The 20,302-nt window shown below is 32.8% G+C and overlaps 1 protein-coding gene and 1 long non-coding RNA gene across 6 annotated transcripts in view; both read right to left on the bottom strand.

The window, feature by feature from the left end:
- Positions 1–20,302, bottom strand: part of Tet (Ten-Eleven Translocation (TET) family protein) — a 280,426-nt gene that overhangs the window by 160,843 nt on the left and 99,281 nt on the right. The gene's annotated exons all lie outside the window — the stretch shown is intronic.
- LOC118681180 (uncharacterized) lies at positions 5,305–5,912 on the bottom strand. Its single transcript, XR_004976868.2, has 2 exons — positions 5,881–5,912; positions 5,305–5,792 (listed from the first exon to the last, which is right to left on the bottom strand). It is a non-coding gene; the product is annotated as an uncharacterized lncRNA (long non-coding RNA).

The following is a 20,302-nucleotide window of genomic DNA, read 5'->3' as shown; positions in this document are numbered from 1 at the left end:
TTGTTATTGTATTTGTCGCGTCTGTCTGTCCTTGCCCTTTGCATTCGCGTTGACTGCTCGCATATGTTTGATGATTTTTGTTACTTTTAAGCCAGCTTGTTGTTGTTGTAAATGATTTTATGCTTTTTGTTGTACTGACGAGCTTTTCCCACATGTAACTGGTTTTTATGCGCTTTTCGGTGTTATACATTTCTTTGCTATTGTTGTAATTGTAGTTTGTTTTTATGATCGTCGGCTCGTGGCTATAAAATCCTTTCGCTTTCATGCTTAGGGTACACATATATAGAAAATATATATAAATTTTTGTATATTCCCGACAGATGCGGCATATAAATATGTACATATGTGTGGCGGCGGAGAAAATAATGCAAATAAATTCATGCAATGCTTGTTGTAAAACAAACTAATGACCGGCTGAAAAGCGAAATGATGGCTTGGTATGTGAGAGAGTTGAGTGGATTTTAGCGCTTTATCGCATTACATGACATCTTTGTACAATGAAAGGGCGTGTAAGCTTTGTAGACCGGAGAGAGAAGGAGACAAACGAAATTTTATGGTCAAAAAAAGTAAAAACAAAGGCGTAAGTACAATTAAATTTGTATATACCGTGCCGAAATATAGTCCTGTGCCGAACTGGTTCGGTTGTGGTTTATTTAGTACCATTTCCAGATTGCATTCTTGTTATGGTCTTTACTGTCGGGAACTAGCTATCAACTCCACTTCAGATTTTCTCACTCCACTGTCCTACAAGTGAAAGTGCCTGCCTCGCCTGCCTGTAGATCTCCTGTTGCAGAGTACAGCCTCCTTCAGAGTGGTTACCATTCACTTCCTCCGATAGCAGTGTGGTGATACTAGCCTTGAGCTCCCTGACCGTACACTCGAGACTAGTGAAGGGAATTCGCTACTCCTTAACGACTTACTTCATGATTAGATTGGTTTGTCTGCCTGGTCATAGTAAAATTGCCGAAAACCAGGTACTTGCTAAGTCAGGTACTTCTGTCTCACTAGTTGCGGAATGAAAACGGATAGCAGCTCCTTTGGCTTCTTGCGGTTGGTTGGTTTGGATGGTTGGGCGTCAGCCGAGCTTGACAAGCGCTGGTCAAATACTAGTAACTGCCTGACCGCAAGTTTCTTTTGGGTAAATCTCAAGAGTCTAGTAAGATCATCGCCCTTAGCAAAGTTCATCTCTCACAGTTACAACAAGTTCCAACTGGACACTACTAGATCGGAATGTATGCAGTAAGATTTAAAATTTTACCAGTTGCATAAGCTGCTTGGAAGAGGATGAAGAAGAATCGAAATATGATCCCCCGCCATCTTGGGGGGATCAGCCATCTAACCTAAGATATGATGTATCAAGTTTAAGCGGGATTTTGCAACTCAAAATTCAGTAAAGTGAGAATTGTATTCCTTTCTGTATATCTTTATCATAGTGCCAATCTAGTACGAAGTCATTAGCAACAAACGACAGCTAACTTAACTAAAATAACGACGGTGTAGGTTACCAGATCAGTAGAAGTACTGAATCCATTCTTAAGAGATTCTGGTCCCAAACAAGCTTAAGTCATTACGAATTAGGTTTGTTTTACTCCTTTATTAGATATTATTAAGAACGTAGCCGCGACTTCTTCTTCTTAAGGGAAAATAAATATTCGTGTTAGTTATTTGAAAGAAATGAAAAAAATTCTCCATAAAAGTGCTTAATTTTGAAGAAGTTTAAATGGCATTTATATCCTATAGAGGTCCGATCTAAACTATTTGTTCGGAGATTGTAATAAGTATTGCCTTGTTATAGTGTTGCCAAATCGGTGGTTCCGACAAATGATCAGCTTCTTGAGGAGAATTTCAGATTGATATCTCAAAAACTGGATAATTGGTTCGCGTATGTACCGACCGATAGACAGACGGACATGGCTAAATCGACTCAGTTCGCCACTATTTTTATATATATAAGTCTATGTTATATAGAGCTTCTCCGAAATGTAGAGTTTATCATATTTTTAAAAGAAAGCGCGATCCAGGCCAAAATTTACTCTTAACCTTCTGTTACAACGTTAATTTTTAAACACATTTGGGAATTAGCTAACCAACAAAGATACTACTGAGTAAAAGAAGCTCAGCTAAAAAACTAACACGTACACTAAAATCTCAGAATAATGGATCTTAACTAAATTTTCTACAAAAATATTTCATAAGGAAGGAAATTTGAAGATAAATCGATTACCTAAAACATACATGTGTATGTCAAAAGACCTTAAACTTCAATATATCATGGTTTAAACATATGAGCTTTCATAAGAGATAAATAACTGGGCTTTTGTAATATTTTTCCTAAGATGCATCCACAAATGTCTTAAAAAATATGTATATAATAATAAAAAAAAAACTTTATTATTGGCGTTAATGCAATTATGCGAAATGCTCGTATATCTCAGAACATTATGTGGTTATATGCCTACCTCAATTTTGTATTTAGTTTATTGCGTTTGAGACACTTAAGTTTTCCGAGAAGAAGTAATTCAAGCGAAATTAATTGAAACACATCCTCGATGTGAATTAATTACACTACCAACACGAACACTTGAAAAAAGTTGCTTTAACGAATATGTTGTGATTATAATGTTAATATAGAGTAAAGAAAAAAGTACCCGGTAGGAAAAGAGAAACATAAATTTCTGAAGAAAGCATTTTTATGCAAATTTCTGCAAGAAAATATACAAACATATATATAACATCATAAATATAATGCATGTATTGAGTGCATATACGTTTTTGGTACAGAAACAGAGGTTTGTATATACCACAGATCACAATGACTATATGACAACAGCTTCACTTTGCCGGAAGAACGCAATAGAAACAATAAATAACCCGAAAGACATGTTAAAAACCATTAAAAATTGCAACAACACAAACAATGGCAATAAAAAGCGCTACGACAATGGTCAAAAAGCGACATATTCCACAATAAAAGCAGCAAAAAAAATTTTAATAAAAATAAAATAAAAAAATATACCGAAATAAAAACATAAAACTACAAGTTAAAAAAGACGCTATGAAGGTAAAAATAACAACAACAACACACACATACAAGCATACTAGCATACGAGCATACATATCACAACATAAGCGAGTATGTGGAGGCTGGCGCGACTGGCACAGCAGTAATACTTAACAGCAAAAGGCAATTTATGAGCTTTTTGTCTTTTAAGGGTAATTTTTCAACACGCCAACGGTGAGTTGAGTCGACAGCGCAAATACCAAGGAGTATAAAACAAAAACCATAAAAGTAATAATGGCAATTGCGGTAACGAATAAAAGCTGTGCATTAAAAATAACAATACATCAGTGCATACATATACACATATGCCTCTATATACATATAAGTTATACTGGTACTGAGTACCTAGTCGTAGTGTTGCTGATGGAAATGTGTATGAAATGTAATAATAAGCAACGCTCGCGACAACAATAATAAAAGGAGTGCATATAATTTAACTGGTACTAACATTGCAAAGATTTATGTCTGTATGTAAGTACAATTATGTGCATTTTATAGCATTTTTACAATTCACCTCATTAACTTGCAAAGATTTTTGTGGAAAAAGAGCTATAGAAGATATATATGGGGAAGAATTTTTACCACATATACATATATATATTTTCCACATATAATAAAAATTAATGATTACCGAAATACTCTCGGAATGGGAATCCATAAGCTCAAGCTTTTTTGATTTATGAATACTCTACTTCTGAAATAATGAAAAAAATTAAACAAAAAAACATTTGAATTGCTTTGCATTTTCAACAATATCTACCTAGATATGATGACAATTAAATTCGAAATTTCGAAAAACAATTACGACTCTCTTCTACAGTACACTAAAAAGAATGATTGCTACGAAACATAATTCTGCAATAAGTTGCTTCCTGTTAAATTTGCTTTGTTTTTGGTTTTTAGACGTACAATGTGAGTTATAAGTGACAGCTAACTTCGAAAATTCGAATAACACTCACGATTTGGTCGGACACTATAATATGAAAATATGTTTGCTTCGAAGCATCCTTCTTGAATGGGAAGACACCAGTCAAAATTACCTTGTTTTGGTTATGTAGACGTCAAATGTTCGTTATAACGTCGAAAATTCGAAAAACATATTCACTCTGTTGAAGAGATACAAAATAGTTTACTCTCAAAAGTAGTCTTTTAATAGGTCTTGTCGAAAATTCCTTGTATTTGTCGAATAAAAATTATAAATGACATTTAACTTCGAAATTTCGAAATAAAATATTTTATTCAATCAGAAAAGAATTACAAAAATATTTTACGTTCCAAAATAGTTTTTGAATATTGGGATATAGTCACAAATTTCAAATCTTCAAATTTTAACTGAAATTTAAAATCGAAAATTCGACAATCGTCTGTCGTTTATCAGAACACAAGAAACACGTTTGCTTTGACACTTTAACTACGAACAGAATGATTCCACTCAAAATTTCATCGATTTTCTTATAAGTCATGACATCTTAGTTCAAAATGACAGCAAAATTCATAAATTCGAAAAATATACCTTACTCAGTCAGATAAAGTGATATATAAAAAAGTCTTGTTCTCAAAAAAAAATTTTAGAATAAGTCGTTTATAGTCACAAATTCATTGAATTTGCTGAATAAAATTTTTTAATGATAAATTACCGTGTTTTGACAAATAACTTCGAAAATTAGAAAAAATTTATGTATGTAATTCAGTCCGATAATGAAATACAAAAAAGAACTTACTCTTGAAAATAATGTTAGAATATGTCGAATCTAGTCGAAAATTACATTTCTCTGTCGAATGAAATTTATAAATGAAATTTAACTTCGAAAATTCGACAATACTCTATCGTTGAATGAACACAAAAAACCTTTTAATAGCTAAAAAATAATGGAGTAAATTGGTGGAGTGGATATGCTATTATATAATTATAAGACATTACAATTACAAATCATTAGATGTTTCTGAATTTACAAAAGTTTTTTAACAAACATATTATGTTTTAAGAGTTGCCACCTATTTAAAAAATTATATTTAGTTAAAATACGTAAAATATTACAATGACAAATAAGTAGATGCTTTCGACAGCTTGAGTTTTTAATATAAAACTACACTAGAAAACAGGGTTGCCAACGTTATACAAGTACAAAATTTATATTTGTAGGTTAATTTTTCATAAAAATAATTGATTTTTAATTTCTAAACTTTTGAGCGTTTTCAGATACTCCAAGAAAAAAAATGTATTAAGTATATTTCACAAATAATTTCGTGACCAAAATTTGCTGCCTGTATAATGTATTTATTCACTCTTTTTCAAATCGCATTTCATCATATTTTCGTAGTTTATTTCGATTTCATATTTTCTTCTTGAATTGTTTTTCTTGACGCACTCAAACGAAAGTACATATTTTACGTCATCTTGTGTTTGCAATAAATTGTCTTTGACTTTATTTATTTTTGTTTTTTTTTTTTGTTTAGCAGCTAACTTGCACACCGTCAACAGCAAGCGCAAATGGTCAGAAAGGGCTGAACTAACTGATCCTTACAAATTCCTCGCAACTTTACACCGCTCCGGCGCATCTAGCAAACAACTTTCATACATTCAGTAGTTATTCTTCACTCTTTATTACTTTGCATTTGCCTTGTATACACTTTCTTTACACATACACACATACACGCGTACATATGTATATATACATACATGTGTATTTTACCTCTTCACTTCATTCGTTAGCGCTGACCTGCAAGAAGGCTAAATATGCCGGCGCATTTTAACCAAACACATTTTAGCCAAGTTAGTTGTCGTTGGCTGACTCACTTCGTTTTTCTTCGTTACTCACCTTTGTCCATTGTTTTTTGTGTGTGCTGTTGTTGTTGTTGTCTTTTATGCATGATTTTATTGCATTTTCCCTTTTTTCATCTCGTGTGCTTTTCATCATCTCGGCAGACAGGCTGCGCCATTAAATATTCACAAAGGCTATAAATCATTTAGGTTATGTTGCAATTTCGACAAAGCGATTTTGTTTATTTTTTTCCATTTTTAGTTTCCCCACTTGCTCATTTTGGTTTTGCTTTTAGTTTCGCCATATCAGGATGTGATGCATGTGTGGCGATATGTGTATTGTAGTGGTGGCTCCAACAAATTTCTTAGCAAGATTTCTGGTTTTATGGGCGTTATGTTTTCGCTTTTTTGTTAATTTATTTTTCTTGTGTTGCTTTTTTAGAGTCATAAAAGTGGCGACGAAGCATTTTTGAGCAAAGAATATTGTGTATAAGTGAACATATATCTATATTTATATATATGTTTTTGAAAAATACCCTGTGACCAAGAGAAATGGTTTTGAATTTAAACTAATTAAATTTCTCAACAAAATTTAACATTTAATTTTTTTTTATTTGGCAAAAACAAATTTCAAGAGCTTTGTTTTAAGAAACCTACTTAATTTCGAAAATGTGGCTTAATTTGCACCAAAACAATTTTTTTCGAGAGATCGAGTCATAGGTGGTTAAAAAAGTTATATCTCCGTTTTTCGAATACAGCCTCCAAAAGCGAAATATTTGCCTTTGAAGTTCGAAATTGAGTCTATTGCAAACTTTTTACAAATATTAAACGACTTCACAGAAGAAGTTTCGGCTTCGCTTCGTGATCATCTATCAAACAGGGACCCACTGGTACGCAACCAAACCCAACGAATGGACGAAACAGTGATTTTCTGCAACGAATCTGCTTCGAAGAAGGTGAAGCCAGTTCAATTGGTTTGAAAGTGGATATTCGACGTTTTTTGAGAGTCACAAAGTATGTTTTTCATCGACTACCGTTGTCTTTCACCATGAAACGAATCGGCTCGTACATCCACCGTCGGCCAAATTGGCCAATTTAGACTATAAACTGCTCCCATTCAGCGTATACTCCATATTCGGCTCCATTAGACTTATTTTGGTTTGAAAAAGTCACTTGTCGGACAGAAATTTTATTCGAAAAAAATAAAATCGCCATTACGGAGTCTTACTTCGAGGAAATCCAGAAAACGCACTTCTGAGGCGGCTTAAAAAGGTTGAAGCATCGCTGGTTTTAGCATTATACAACGAGCTCAAAGGAGACTATGTTGAGAAATAAATCGTCGTTTTTCTTGTATATAACTTCGACTACATATATATATGCTAATATAAGGAAATTTAAATGTACATAATTTGACTTAAAGTCATAACCAATAAATATGTTTTGCTTTTCAATCCGAGCTCGTCAGCTGAAAGCCAATTCTGAACACTCTTACTTTCGGCTGAGCGTAAAAAAGCTCTGTAATGACCAAACCAGTCGATGGCGAACAGCATAATCTGATTGTCAGTAAAATATATGCATGCTTACGAGTATGTATTTATGTAAGTACTAACCTCTGTGGCGGTCAAGGCTGCACATTTAGTTGTCGTAAAATGCCTTCCAGTAATTTAGCTGCTTGTACCATTTAAATGGTATAGGAGGAGGCAACAACAACGCAATGCAGCATATACTTGTACATATATTATTACAAACTTGTGTATGCAAAGTATGAGTGCTACTTATGCGCCAAAAGTATTGAACTCACAGCGAGTAATTTATAAAGATGACTGGAGTTACAGTCGAGAGAGACTTTCTAGCATTATTGTCTTCATAGCCTCCAAACTTCTAAATACCACTTTTTTATGCTATATACGGCATTCCACGGCATTTTAACGTCACATTTATTTCAATATATATATATACACATATAATCACAAACATACATAGCACATACATGTGCCATTTAAGACAAATTGCATTCCACACTAATTACAAATAATGTTAGCGCATTTGGCCTTATTCAATTGTCGAACATTACAATTTATCAGCGCCCACATAAAAATACGTGGCCGCATGCATACACGAGCTGTTTGCTTGCGATTCAAGTTGCGTATGTGCAAATTTATTTTGGAGTTTTGCGCATGCGCGTGGGTAGCAGAGAATTTACGTAGCTCTTTTATCAGCAATGACAAGGAAAATATATAGTTGTTTTTGGCAATTTTGTAGAATAACTGCCGATTTCTCTTGCTTTTAAATTATAAAATTATTTTTAGGTTCAAAGCGCCATGTTGCAAAGCGCTTCGTGGGGTTATCTATTGCGAGGGGTTTATAATTGATATTTGCAACCAACGAATAGCATGTTGCAAGTTCTTTCTAGTTATGCTGTTTGTTTTATATTAGCCTTCACGTCGAATTAAGGTTACTTTGTATGGAAAAAAAATCTTAACTGTTAATTGTAGCGTTGTTCAGGACAACAATCTCTGCCAGAGGTTGTGAAGATACCTTGTCACAATACCATGTTACATAGTTCTTCCCTATAATTTAAACAACAACTTTTTGAAATATTTATTAAAACATAAAAAATATTTGTTTGTTGTCTATAATGTAAAAATTTGCTTTCTGCTATACTCTTAGTAACAATGTTAAAATTCCTTTTCTTCTTTTAATTTTCATCCCTTTCCTTTAATTTTGTTTAGGTATAACAACAACCTGCATGAAATTCTTTATACATATTGTTCGTTGGGCGTTTTCTACACCGTTTGCACCCTTTCATTGTCATAAAAGCAATAATGAGGCACTCAAAGCTAAGGGTTATACATAATTAATGTGAGTCTAATTTGATTTCCTGCTTTTAGAAAATTACTTATTAAAGTTGTAGGCAGAAAAATAATTTCAAGGTGAGGCTTTTGTTGAGGAAAACGAAATATTTTAAAATATGTATGTATATATAATATATATTGTATATATAAGAGTAAGTGTATATATGGATGTATGTATATATGATATACTTGTTTAAATGGTTTTTAAAAACATTTTGAAATCAAATTTTAGAAAAAATTTAAAACAATAAATAAAAATGTATTAAAAAGTATATGTGTATATATGTATATTTACTTATATAAATAACAACTCTTAGACCCACATTTATTTGAAATCTTATTGCTATATGTAATTTTTATTGTATAGTTATGCGCAACAATTTCTATTACTGAACATATTGCTACACTTTCAAGCTCTAAAGCAATTTTTAGCTGAAAGCAACAACAACTATATACACATGCATTAGTTTATAACATGTTTTGTGTTTGCGATTAATGGGTAGTTATGTATACACTATATAGATGTATATGTATATGGGTTATAGCAGCGCTTTGCCACCACCAGTGTAGCATGCTATTAGGCGCACAAGCTCTATAATTGCGTTTTTAATGAAATTTTGAATTGCTTTCATATAGATTTATCGAAGAAAGAATGCATTATTGTTGCGAAAGCGCTTTAACTTATATGCTGGTTGTTTTTGTTGTTGGTTTCATTAACGTTGCTGTTGTTTATATTGTTATTGTTGTCGCTTTTATTATTGTTGTTGCTTTTATTAATGTTGGTTTGGTTGTTTTTGTTGTTGTTGTTTTTATTATCGTTGTTGTTGTTGTCATTATTGTTGTTGCCGTAATTAGTGCCGTTGTATGCTTTTCAACATTTTTGATTAGATTAAAAACTCAATGTTTATAATTAGTGTTACATGTTAATTTGATTTTCGCTTGGATCAAAAGCATAAAGTAAAGTGAAATTAAACGGTAATTTCATTTAAATATTAAATTGGAAAAAAAATGTTTTTCGGCATACTTGGGAGTTATAGAATTGCTTAGACATTTTTTTCAGCTTACTTTGAAGTTTTAATAGAATTTTGAGAACACTAGCCCTAAGTGAGCTTTTGAAGTTATGAAAGTTTTTTGTTTAAAGAAACTGTCGCATTTTGAAAATTAAATTTTTTTATATTTTTTTTTTTAATTTTTTTATGTCTTGTTAAATTTCTTTTTGTGTTTTATTTAATTTTTTATTTTTATTTTTTATTTATTTTGTAATTTATATTTATATAATACTATTTTTTTTTGTAATTATATAATTAGTATTTTATAAAATTATCGTTAAAGATTATTTCTTTCGCATTTTGAAAATGAAAGTTTTTCTTTTATTTAATTTCATTTTTAATTTTTTATTTATTTTGTTATTTATATTAATATAAATATTTTTTTGTAATTATATTTTCAAATCTATATTATTATTTTATTATTTTTATTTTATGAATTAGTACTTGCTGTTGCTTTTTGGGTCAAAGGCTAGATGGCGCTGTTGTCGAATTGTTGAGAATTATACGATTTTTCTTTCAATTTAGAGATGTATCCTCAATATGAGTTTCATTTCATAGAAAAAAATCTTTATAGAATCCATCAGAATGTGGACTTTCTAAAAAATCAAAGTGGTTAAGTAGTATGTGTATATCGACAATTATTCTGAGAGCCTATAAATAGTATGTAAAAATATAATTTTTGAACCATTAATGTCCACCTAATACCAAAAATAATTAAAACACCAAGGAGTTACACTTAATTTAATTCTTAGTTTAAAAAAAAGATCTGCCTTCCTTTTCTTCAAGCTACGAGTATTCTGTACTGAAAGTTGATGTTCAATTTAAATGCAAATTAGTGACTTCAAAATATGCACTGAAATTCTCAGATTTGCATAAAATTACTAAGCCACAAGGCTTTAAGGCTAAATGTTGCGTACAAATTAAGGGTGGCATATTAATTTTTAATGGAATTCGGGTGGAGAACCCTAAAATGAAGTGCTTTTATACCAAATGCTAAGCACACTTTGTGGATTCAAGGAAATTATAATTATATTAACGAGTAAACAGGTACAAAAATATATTTCTAGTACAATAAAATTAAATTTGAAATATGCACCGTGCTCGCTTTTTTCTGTTTCGCTCTCCACTTTGCTTTTCAAAAGCTTCGAAAGTAATATGTTTTGAAGCTCTCTTTTGTTATATATTTTTTTTCAAATTTTTTTAAACGCCCACATCGTACAATAACAAGTTATTTACTGATGCACATCTCATTTGTTAGGCATAACCATTGCCGCCCACACGACGTTTCACCTTTTAAATAAATTTAATTTGCTCATTTTCTCCTTAGTCGCTACATTCTCATTGCGAAACGAAAATGCACACGGCCCATTTAACCGTCTTAAAAATGGTGAATGCAACGCTGTAGCAGCGTAGAATATCTCACAAACTGTCAAACTGATTTATTGAAAAGGTGAACGTAATTTCACATTAAAAAGGTCATGGCCAACTTTATCTGCACCCAGGCCGGTATGGCCGCCGTGGCATGGCGTGGTGTGCTCTCCCAGGCATACAACTTGCCTGCGCGACTGGAGAGCAAAACCATTAACCTGGTATACATATAGAATGCAGCAGCCATTGTCTTGTTGGGCAAGATGCAGTGTGCAACGTGCAGCATTGTAGTTGTATTCCTTTTTATTTCAATTTTATTTCATTTTACTAGAATTTCATTTCGTATGCTTCTATTTCTTGCGCAATTTAAGTGTATGCAACTTTTTGTAGAATGCAAAGAAGAAATCCAGTTGCATTTCAAGTTGCGGCCGTGAAGCTCCTTTTCTTTGCATTCTTCTTTTTCTTACCATAATTTTGTTTTTTTTGTTGCTTTTCATTATTCTTTTTCTTTTCATTATTCTTCAGCTTTATTTTTATTCTGCACTCTGCACTGCGGTGACTAGTTTCTCGTGCCTTGAGTTTGGCATATGTTATTTAATTTTTCGATTTTCTTTTGGTATTGCATTCGTATCTTTTAGCTGTCGTTTGCAAGCATTTAAATTTGCTGATGGAGCATTTCTTTTGCGCCATTTTTCACTCGCATGTGAAGGCGTTGCAATTTTACTGCAGCTGGCGTGCTAATTGTTTTAGGAAAATGTATGCTTTGTAACCAAGATTTACGCAATGCTTGCATTGAATTTGAAAAACAAAAATCATTCGTAGTCTCTTTAGTCAGTGCTTATCTTGTTTAACCACATGTAGTTCCTTTCATCGTAGTGGTTTGAAATCTTAATGGTTCAATTATACTAATGTGATCATTATGAACATGAATTTTAAAAATTATAATTATGATTATTTAGTCTATATAAGAATTACTAGATATATATAATATATTATAATATTCGTCTTTTAATATTGCCGGTCCTTAAGAAATTATTTTATTTCTAATAGAGTTAAAATTTAAAGTCTTATCTTAATTAAGTCGAATCAACATACACTATGTTGACTCAATTAACATCTACAGTTAGTTTGAGTACATTTTTACTACATTATATCCAAATTCTGTTAATCTACTTATTATACTTGAATTAAACTTTATATTTCGGTATGGTAAATTGAGTCAATTCAAAATTTAATTAAGTTACAGTGGACAAATAATCCAACACACTTTTTATATATACAAAGGGTCTGAAAATTACGTCTATTAAAAAGAAATCTATTATTAATCCAGCCGACTTGAGTATTCTGTATCTCGTGTTGTATAAATGCGATCCAGTTATGCTATATGGCATCAGAAAGATAAGATTTTATCTTAAATAACTCTTTCAGACAATTATTATATTGCTAGCCTCAGTATTTTTTGAGCGCGCGTCAAAGAAGAACACCAGCAAAGAGAATAACTACCATATTTTACAGTTTATCTCCGATAAATGTGAAATAGCAATCCAGGCGGCTGAAATTAGAAATAGTGCTTAAGGTCCCGATACTGAAACAGCCGATCACCGGCAATTTTGGTCGATCCCGTTGAACCAATTTTGATGCCAAAGATGCATTACGCTTTGGAAACCCAATTTTCGAATATATTTTAATCGAATCCGAACTGTATCGAGTACCTATTAGTTGAAACTTTGCACAAATAACCGTCTGAAACCGTTTAACCGGATGGAAACGGTGGCAAAACCAGGTCAAGAAGATTTGCCTAGGCGGTTGGTGAGATTGGCATTGAATTATCCACCATCAGTTACTCACCTAAGTCCAAACTCTTAAATCGAACTTGTACTGTCAACAGGTGGACCATCTTACGGAAACAATCGATATTGGCTCGCTAGAAGGTCCAGAAGTTTGGTTGGGAATTTCTTTAGGATCCATTCTCTACTCCGGACCTGATTTCAAGCGATTATCTCCTATTTCTGTTCATGGTGAATGATTTTGCTGTTGAAAAATTCGCCTCAAGAGAAGCTTGTGTAAATCGATTGCCCCAGTTTTTTGCTAATACTTGTAGGGACGAAGGTTAATATGAGAGCGGCATTATGAAATTACCTTCGAAATGGCAACAAAACGGTCCACTTAACCAAAATTGGCCCATTCTAAAAATGCCAATTAAACACTTAAACTTCTATATAATATAAAAATAAGGGTTTTCTTTTTACTTAAGAAACTATCTGAAAGGTCTATAAGTACAGGTTAATACAGGTAGCTGTCTGAAAGTTCTATAAATACCACTGGATTAATTGACGGTCTGAAATATATATACACATTTTAAGCCAATCCGGAACATTTTATGAAAATCTGTTACAGCTTAAAAGTTTGCTCAAAGGTGACCATTATTAGAAAAAAAATTGCAGGAAAAACTTCTTCGAAGCTGGTCTGAACCGAGATCAAAGGCAATTAATCTGAATATTAATAAATAACTAACCGCCTTCCGAATAATTTGATTGTTCGATTGAGCAGATAATGAGACCACGTCTGAGAAAAATTAATTTGATCACTTTGTATTATGTTTACATTCGTATTATGTATAATATATACTATATTCTGTCACAAATTCGAGCAATGCCGCCAACTATTTTAAACCAAAAACCATCTCAGGGTTGTTATCTAAATTTTCTAGTATACTGTTTTCAGTAGTCATTCGCAAAGCAAAAATATCTTATACATTCAGCGTTAAAATACCAGCAACTTTCATTCAGTAGCCTTACACAATTGGTGTGTTAATTTTACAATAAAAACCTTATTTTAAAAGTAAATATCTTTCAAAATTTTTCTTTAATTAATAATCCACCGACTAAGGCTACTTTCCGCATTTTTAAATTCATTAAGGCAATTTAATCCATCAATTTTTTACTCATGCATATTTATTTCTTTAATTTATTTCAATTTTTTTGGAAAGTAAGGAAATATAAAATATATATGCAAATATGCGAACCGGCAACAACAACATAACTTGTGGCAGGTAGGCTGTAGTGGGCGAATTTCGTAAGAAACAGGCAGAAGAGAAGAGGCACAGCGAATCGGTAGAAGAAAATATACACGAAAATTGCGATTTTAATTAAATGATATGAAAATTGAATAGCGCAATGAAGGGCGCAGGAGCGGTTGAGGGGCATACTGTAGAACAAGCGGCACGAGTATTCAATATAGTATGTATAGTAGAGAGGCAAGCGTGGAAAATGGGTGTGTTTCAAGCAATTTAAACAGATAAGCAATTCAAGCATTTGCTTGCGCCTGGATTTGTGAGAATTTCGAGCTACAAAATTTCATTCGCTTCAATTTCTTATACCAGCTACACTTTAGTAGACGTTTCTTGAAATTTGTTTAGAGGTTATAATGTTGCTGCCACATTACTGCGGGCATTAAATTAAAGGCAAGCGAAATTATGTATGTACTAAAAGCTAATGTCTATATATGGCGCGCTTAAAATATAAAAAATTTAATATATTATGTATAAACATAATTATGCTAGTGTGCGTGTGTCGAAAGCCTTCAAGCCATGTATTTATATATGGTATGTTTGTATGTTCATACAGTATTTGCTTGTAATATAAAAATTTAGTGCAGCACATTTTGCGACGCTGCCAGTCATAAAAGTAAATGAGGCAGGACTATAAATGGCCAATACCTTGAAAGAAAAATGCAATAAAATGTAAAAAATGGAAAATATTTTTTTGTTCTTGCTTTTGGTTTTTTTGTTTTTTTTTTTGGTTTCGTTTTTTCAACATTTTTACGACCAAATATAGTGTGGCACATTTGCGCGCAGCGAACTTCACTCTGCTCGCTTTTTACTCGCACACCAACTGTGATTCCGCGCAATATTTTAAAATTAAGTCTTAAAAGTTACTTTCGCAAAGTTCTTTTTTATTATTAGTGATGAAAATTGTATCATATCTCATTGAAATGGCTGTGTGCGTAAGCGCATTGAAAAACTTTCTAACTAGCTGTTGTGCAGCAGCAAGCGCATTTACTCTTGCAACACTTGGCCATAATGATTTGGCTGTGATAGTTAGCCAAGCCATTAGACACACATGTATCGCGTTGCCTATATACTTTTATATATATACAACAAGCAAAGAAAAAACCTAACTTCAGCTGCATCGAAGCTTTAATGGCCTACAAAAACTTTGAACAGTCAGTTAGCTATATGCTATAGCAAGCCGATCTGAACAATTTCTTCGGAGTTTACACTAATATCTTGGACAATAACTTATACCAAATATTCTGATGATATCTCGTCAAATACAAATGTTTTCCATATAGGGACTTGAGTTTGATTGTTCGGTTTGTATGGCAGCTATATGTTATAGTAGTCCGATATCGCCGGTTCCGATAAATGAGAAGTTTCTTGGCTAGAGAATGATACGTGCAAATTTTCAGATCGATATCTCAAAAAACTAAGGTATATAAAAACAAACGCACAGAAAGACGGGCATGTCTAACTCGATCACACTGCTCATATATTTTTAAATATATTTATATATTTCATGATTTGTCTGACGTTTCCTTTGGGGTGTCACAAACTTCTTCGCAAACTTAATATACCCTGTTCATGGTATAAAATCTAAACAAATTCTAGAGAAAAAGTGTAAACAAATTGTGATTGCTCGGTGATTTGATTCTTGTTTTTGGAAGGGAGATCGCACAGGAAAATAAAAACGATTTTAGGTGCTATATATAGTGATCTCTCTACCTAATTTTTGTATGCTTTCTGCTTTCTTAACCCTTATGTTATGTCTTTAGGGTCATTTAGGCACACTTTATTTATCTCTCTGTCAAATTTAAAGATTTCACTCTAAATTTCTGTGCTTTTTTTATAAAATTGTACTAACTATCTTTTATTGTCTCCTACCTCACACCCTTACGTAGCATCCACATGGACACACACTATTTTTCTCTCCATTGAATTTAACTATACGCTCTTTATTACCTTGTTTTTACTTCACGCTAATTACTGTCAATATTAATTAGCATTGTATAAGAAATATGTACGTTTACGCGGTTCTTATGCTCTTCACATGGTCCTAATGTACAACGCTACCTCAACGGTACGTATGATTTACTTATGGAAGTGTACTCAACGTGCTCTGTTTGCATTTTGCATATCTAATTTCTGTCAACTTTGACATAACAATGGCTAAACAAACTCAGCCAACTCAACGGGTCAAAATCGCAACAAATGTCGAAGGTAGTGCTACAGAAATGCATAAATTCAAGTGTATATTTAAGTACACATACATATATGTATATGTATATGTGTGGAGATGTCATCATTTCCAACTACCACTACAAGGCAAGAGGAAAGGCGAGTAAGCAAGGATACTAATTTGCAATTTTGACTGAGGCTTCAATATAAGGGACATATACACTAATACTTATATACCTTGTATGTATGGTACAATATATTAAATTAAATTATATATGGAAAGAAAAAGGTGGTCCTTAGATGATCTAATTGTACACTAAACAAGGTATATTAAGTTTGCCACGAAGCCTGTAACACCGGGAAGGAAACGTCGGAGAGCCTATAAAATATAAATATATATAATATGAATGATCAGCATGACAAGATGAGTCAAATTAGCCATGTCCATCTGCCTGTCCGTCAGTCTGTATAGATGCATACTAGTCCTTCAATTTTTGAGATATCGAAGCTGCTCATTTATCGGCACTACAAATATCGGGCTACTATATGATAAAGCTGCCATATAAACTGAACGATCGGAATCAATTGCTTATATGGAAACCTTTTTTATTTAACAAGATATCTTCACAAAGTTCAGCATGCGTTATTGCCGAAGGCAATGGTGTAATTTCCGAAGAAATTTTTCGGATCGGACCACGATAGATTTAGCTGCCATACAAACTGACCGATCAAAATTAAGCTCTTGTAAGGAGTTTTGTTGAGAGACTAAAACTGAAAATAAAAATTTTATACGTAATTACATTACTCTCCGAAACAATCCTCTTTTTCATTGCTAGCTGAGTGATGAAATGGCGCGCGTGAAAATTCGCCTTTGCCGGCGAGTGAAAATTTACGAATGCAATGAAAGCGACAATATTCTCATTGTCAGGTTAGTTAGCGCACTTCGTTATAATTTCAGCAAATATGTTTACACTCACACCTATGTACATAGTATGTACATGCATACACGTGTTGGCATGTTTACATACGCATGCAGCATATGTAAATGGCTAGTGCCAACAGTGAGCGTGTAAAAATATTTGACTTCATTTAGCTTCTGTTGCTGTGCCACCTCATAAATTTGCTACTACGCCGTGTTGACAAGTGTAAATTAATGAATGCTTCCCCACGGCATTTATCATCAACTTACATGCATACACATATACAACCATATGCACATGTACATGCGAATATATATAATATGTGTAAAAGCGTTAAGCAAGCAAGAAATGTATGAAATTCTTGCATGTATGTGTATGTATTGCATTCTTAGCCAGGCTTTATAAGCCGCTGTCGTTTATTTTCGCCATAAAATCGCAATTCGTTATCGCATACTCGTCCTATTCCAAGGCCATGACAATTGAAATGTTAAAAAGAATTTCAGAAAAATATTAATTAACACCTGGCCATAAAAAGTTGAAACCATATATAGCTTTGCCGGCTATATAATGGTAGTGGTCATTATGAACACTTTAAATGTAGTTTTTGACTTCGTTTTTGTTATTAATGAACCGTGAGTGCCTGAGTTTTCATCACATCCTGTGCCTTAACTTTTTATAATAGCTTCACTAATTTGTCACTAATTCGAATAATTAAATTTTTGAAAGTTCTTTTCTTCAGTTATTGTCGGGAATAATACATATTTTTTCTAAAGATTACAAGGTTTATTTAGAAAAAGAAGGTATAAATTCAGTAAAAAATCTCATCAAGTAGCTGCCTTCCGACTTGTCGGCTTGTATGACAGCTAAATGCTAAAATGGTTCGAACAGAATAATTTGCTTGGAGTTTGTAGTGTCACAGTGAATAATAAAATATGCAAAATTTCGTGAAGATATCTTATCAAATGAAAAAGTTTTCCATATAAGGACTTGATTTGAAATGTAGGTGGAAGCTCTATGCTACGGTGATCCGATAGCGGCAACCATAGTATAGAGCAGCTGCTTGGAGAGAAAGAGACAAGTGCAAATATTGAGATCGATATCGTAAAAACATTAGGACTAGCTTACGTATATATAGGTAAACGAACGTGGATAAATCACTAGTACGTCACGTTGATCATTTATACACATATATACTTTAAAGGCTCTCCGAAGTGACCTTCTAGGTATTACAAGCTTCGTGATTAACTTAATGTACCATGTTCAGGGTATAAAATACTATAATAAAACTTTTATCTAAGCAGTTTTATTAGTAAAAAGTTCTGCATAAATTTGCTGAGAATTACACAATATTTCGCTCGATGTTTAGTCAAGGAAAGTGCTTGAACTCATACTAAGAAGTATACCTATATAAATGAAGTCAAAGCAGAGTGTTATGCGTGTGTTTTGCCAATGTGCACTGGTGCGTGCTGGAACGTCTTATATCAGATATATACCTCTGTTTGTTATGTAAATTTTAATATGTTTGTTGATGTAGTGAAATTGCAAAATTTGCATAAAATACTAATTTAGCTAGTAGCAGTAACGATAGCGACTTAACTACCTATATATATGTGGTTGTTATGTTTTATTATTTTGAGTGTTTTTTGAACTTCCTCATTTTGTACACTGAAAAAAATTGGTTTTGGAAGAAAAATTTCCCGTTAAAGCTTCAGTATTAGAGTGATGTATAGGAAATATATTTATAAATTTTTTGAATTATATTTTTAGTATTAGAGTGATAGACCTATAACAGTATTAGAGTGATAGAGTGATATACCAAAATAAAACAACACATATGAAGCCAGTTTCAGTCAAGAAAAAAACACTATTTCCTTTAGCAAGTTTTTTTTTTAATTTACCTAACCTATAAATGTAGTAAATATATATGATTTCTTAGATTAAGTTAAGTTAGATAAACGGATTGATCTTCTTGGTTGGGAATGATCCCACTCGAACTACAAGAAACGAGGGTCCGTTTTGATGCCTAAAACATAGATCAATAAAACCTTCGCATATCGACAGAGTGCTTAGAGTCTGTTACAAAATTTATCAAGAAAAGTACAGCTTTGAAGTTCTTCTCAAATATACTAGAGTCGAAGAATTCCGCATTACATTCATGACATTAAGAGCAAGTTAGATTAAAAGGTCTATTCAAAATGGATCCCACTTGAACAGCTGAGAACACCGGTCCATTGTGATATATAAAAATTGTGATCGAAAAACCCTCAAAAATCAACAAAGCATTTTGAGCCTGCCACAGATGAGGCGGCTAGTATAATTTCCAGCTATTTCATCAAAATCGCCGAAGATATGACTGCGGAGATGTTTCAAGCTTAGTCTTGCAAAAGGTGGACAATGGAGGAGCCTATATGTTTTCACCTTTGATAATTAGCGTCCGACAAGGATTTCAGCCTTACTGCATGTACGCTATTAATCAAAATCCCGTAAGAACTCCTACGGCCAAGATGGCAATTGCTGAGAGCAATTAGTTCAGTAGATCGTAAGTGTGCTACTCTAGGCCAGAAGGGACTCACAGTCACACAAGAACTAGTTGTTGGCCAGTTAAGCTCACGTAAAGTCCAGATGTCCAGCGCTAGAACGCAGGAGGATAACAGAGACTCAGCTCATTATCAACACGATCTCTTGCAATTCCGCTAAAACCAGAATAACCAAACGAGTGTGATACTAAAGAAGTTTGATGCTATTGTTAGTGAGGATACCCACTCCTTCACTAACTTTGAGCGCCGAGTGAGCGAGTAAGAGCAAGTAAAATGATTAGATAAATTTGCAAAATATATTGCAAGACCTTTTCTTCTAATAAACCTACATTATAGAGTCTCTATTACTACTACTACTGAAATTTATTGGATATGTAAACAAATTTAACTATATTTACTCGTAATAAAAAATTATTATTTTCTGCTTTACTTCCGTATAAAATTGTTACACTGGCTGCTTTATAGCAAAACATTACGCTCTCTCATACTGCCATTAAATTTTTACCATACATACA

This window comes from Bactrocera oleae, chromosome 6 (assembly GCF_042242935.1).
Source record: "Bactrocera oleae isolate idBacOlea1 chromosome 6, idBacOlea1, whole genome shotgun sequence".
NCBI lineage: Eukaryota > Metazoa > Arthropoda > Insecta > Diptera > Tephritidae > Bactrocera > Bactrocera oleae.
Note: the sequence above shows the minus strand (reverse complement) of the source record. Positions and strands in the feature narration are given on the sequence as shown.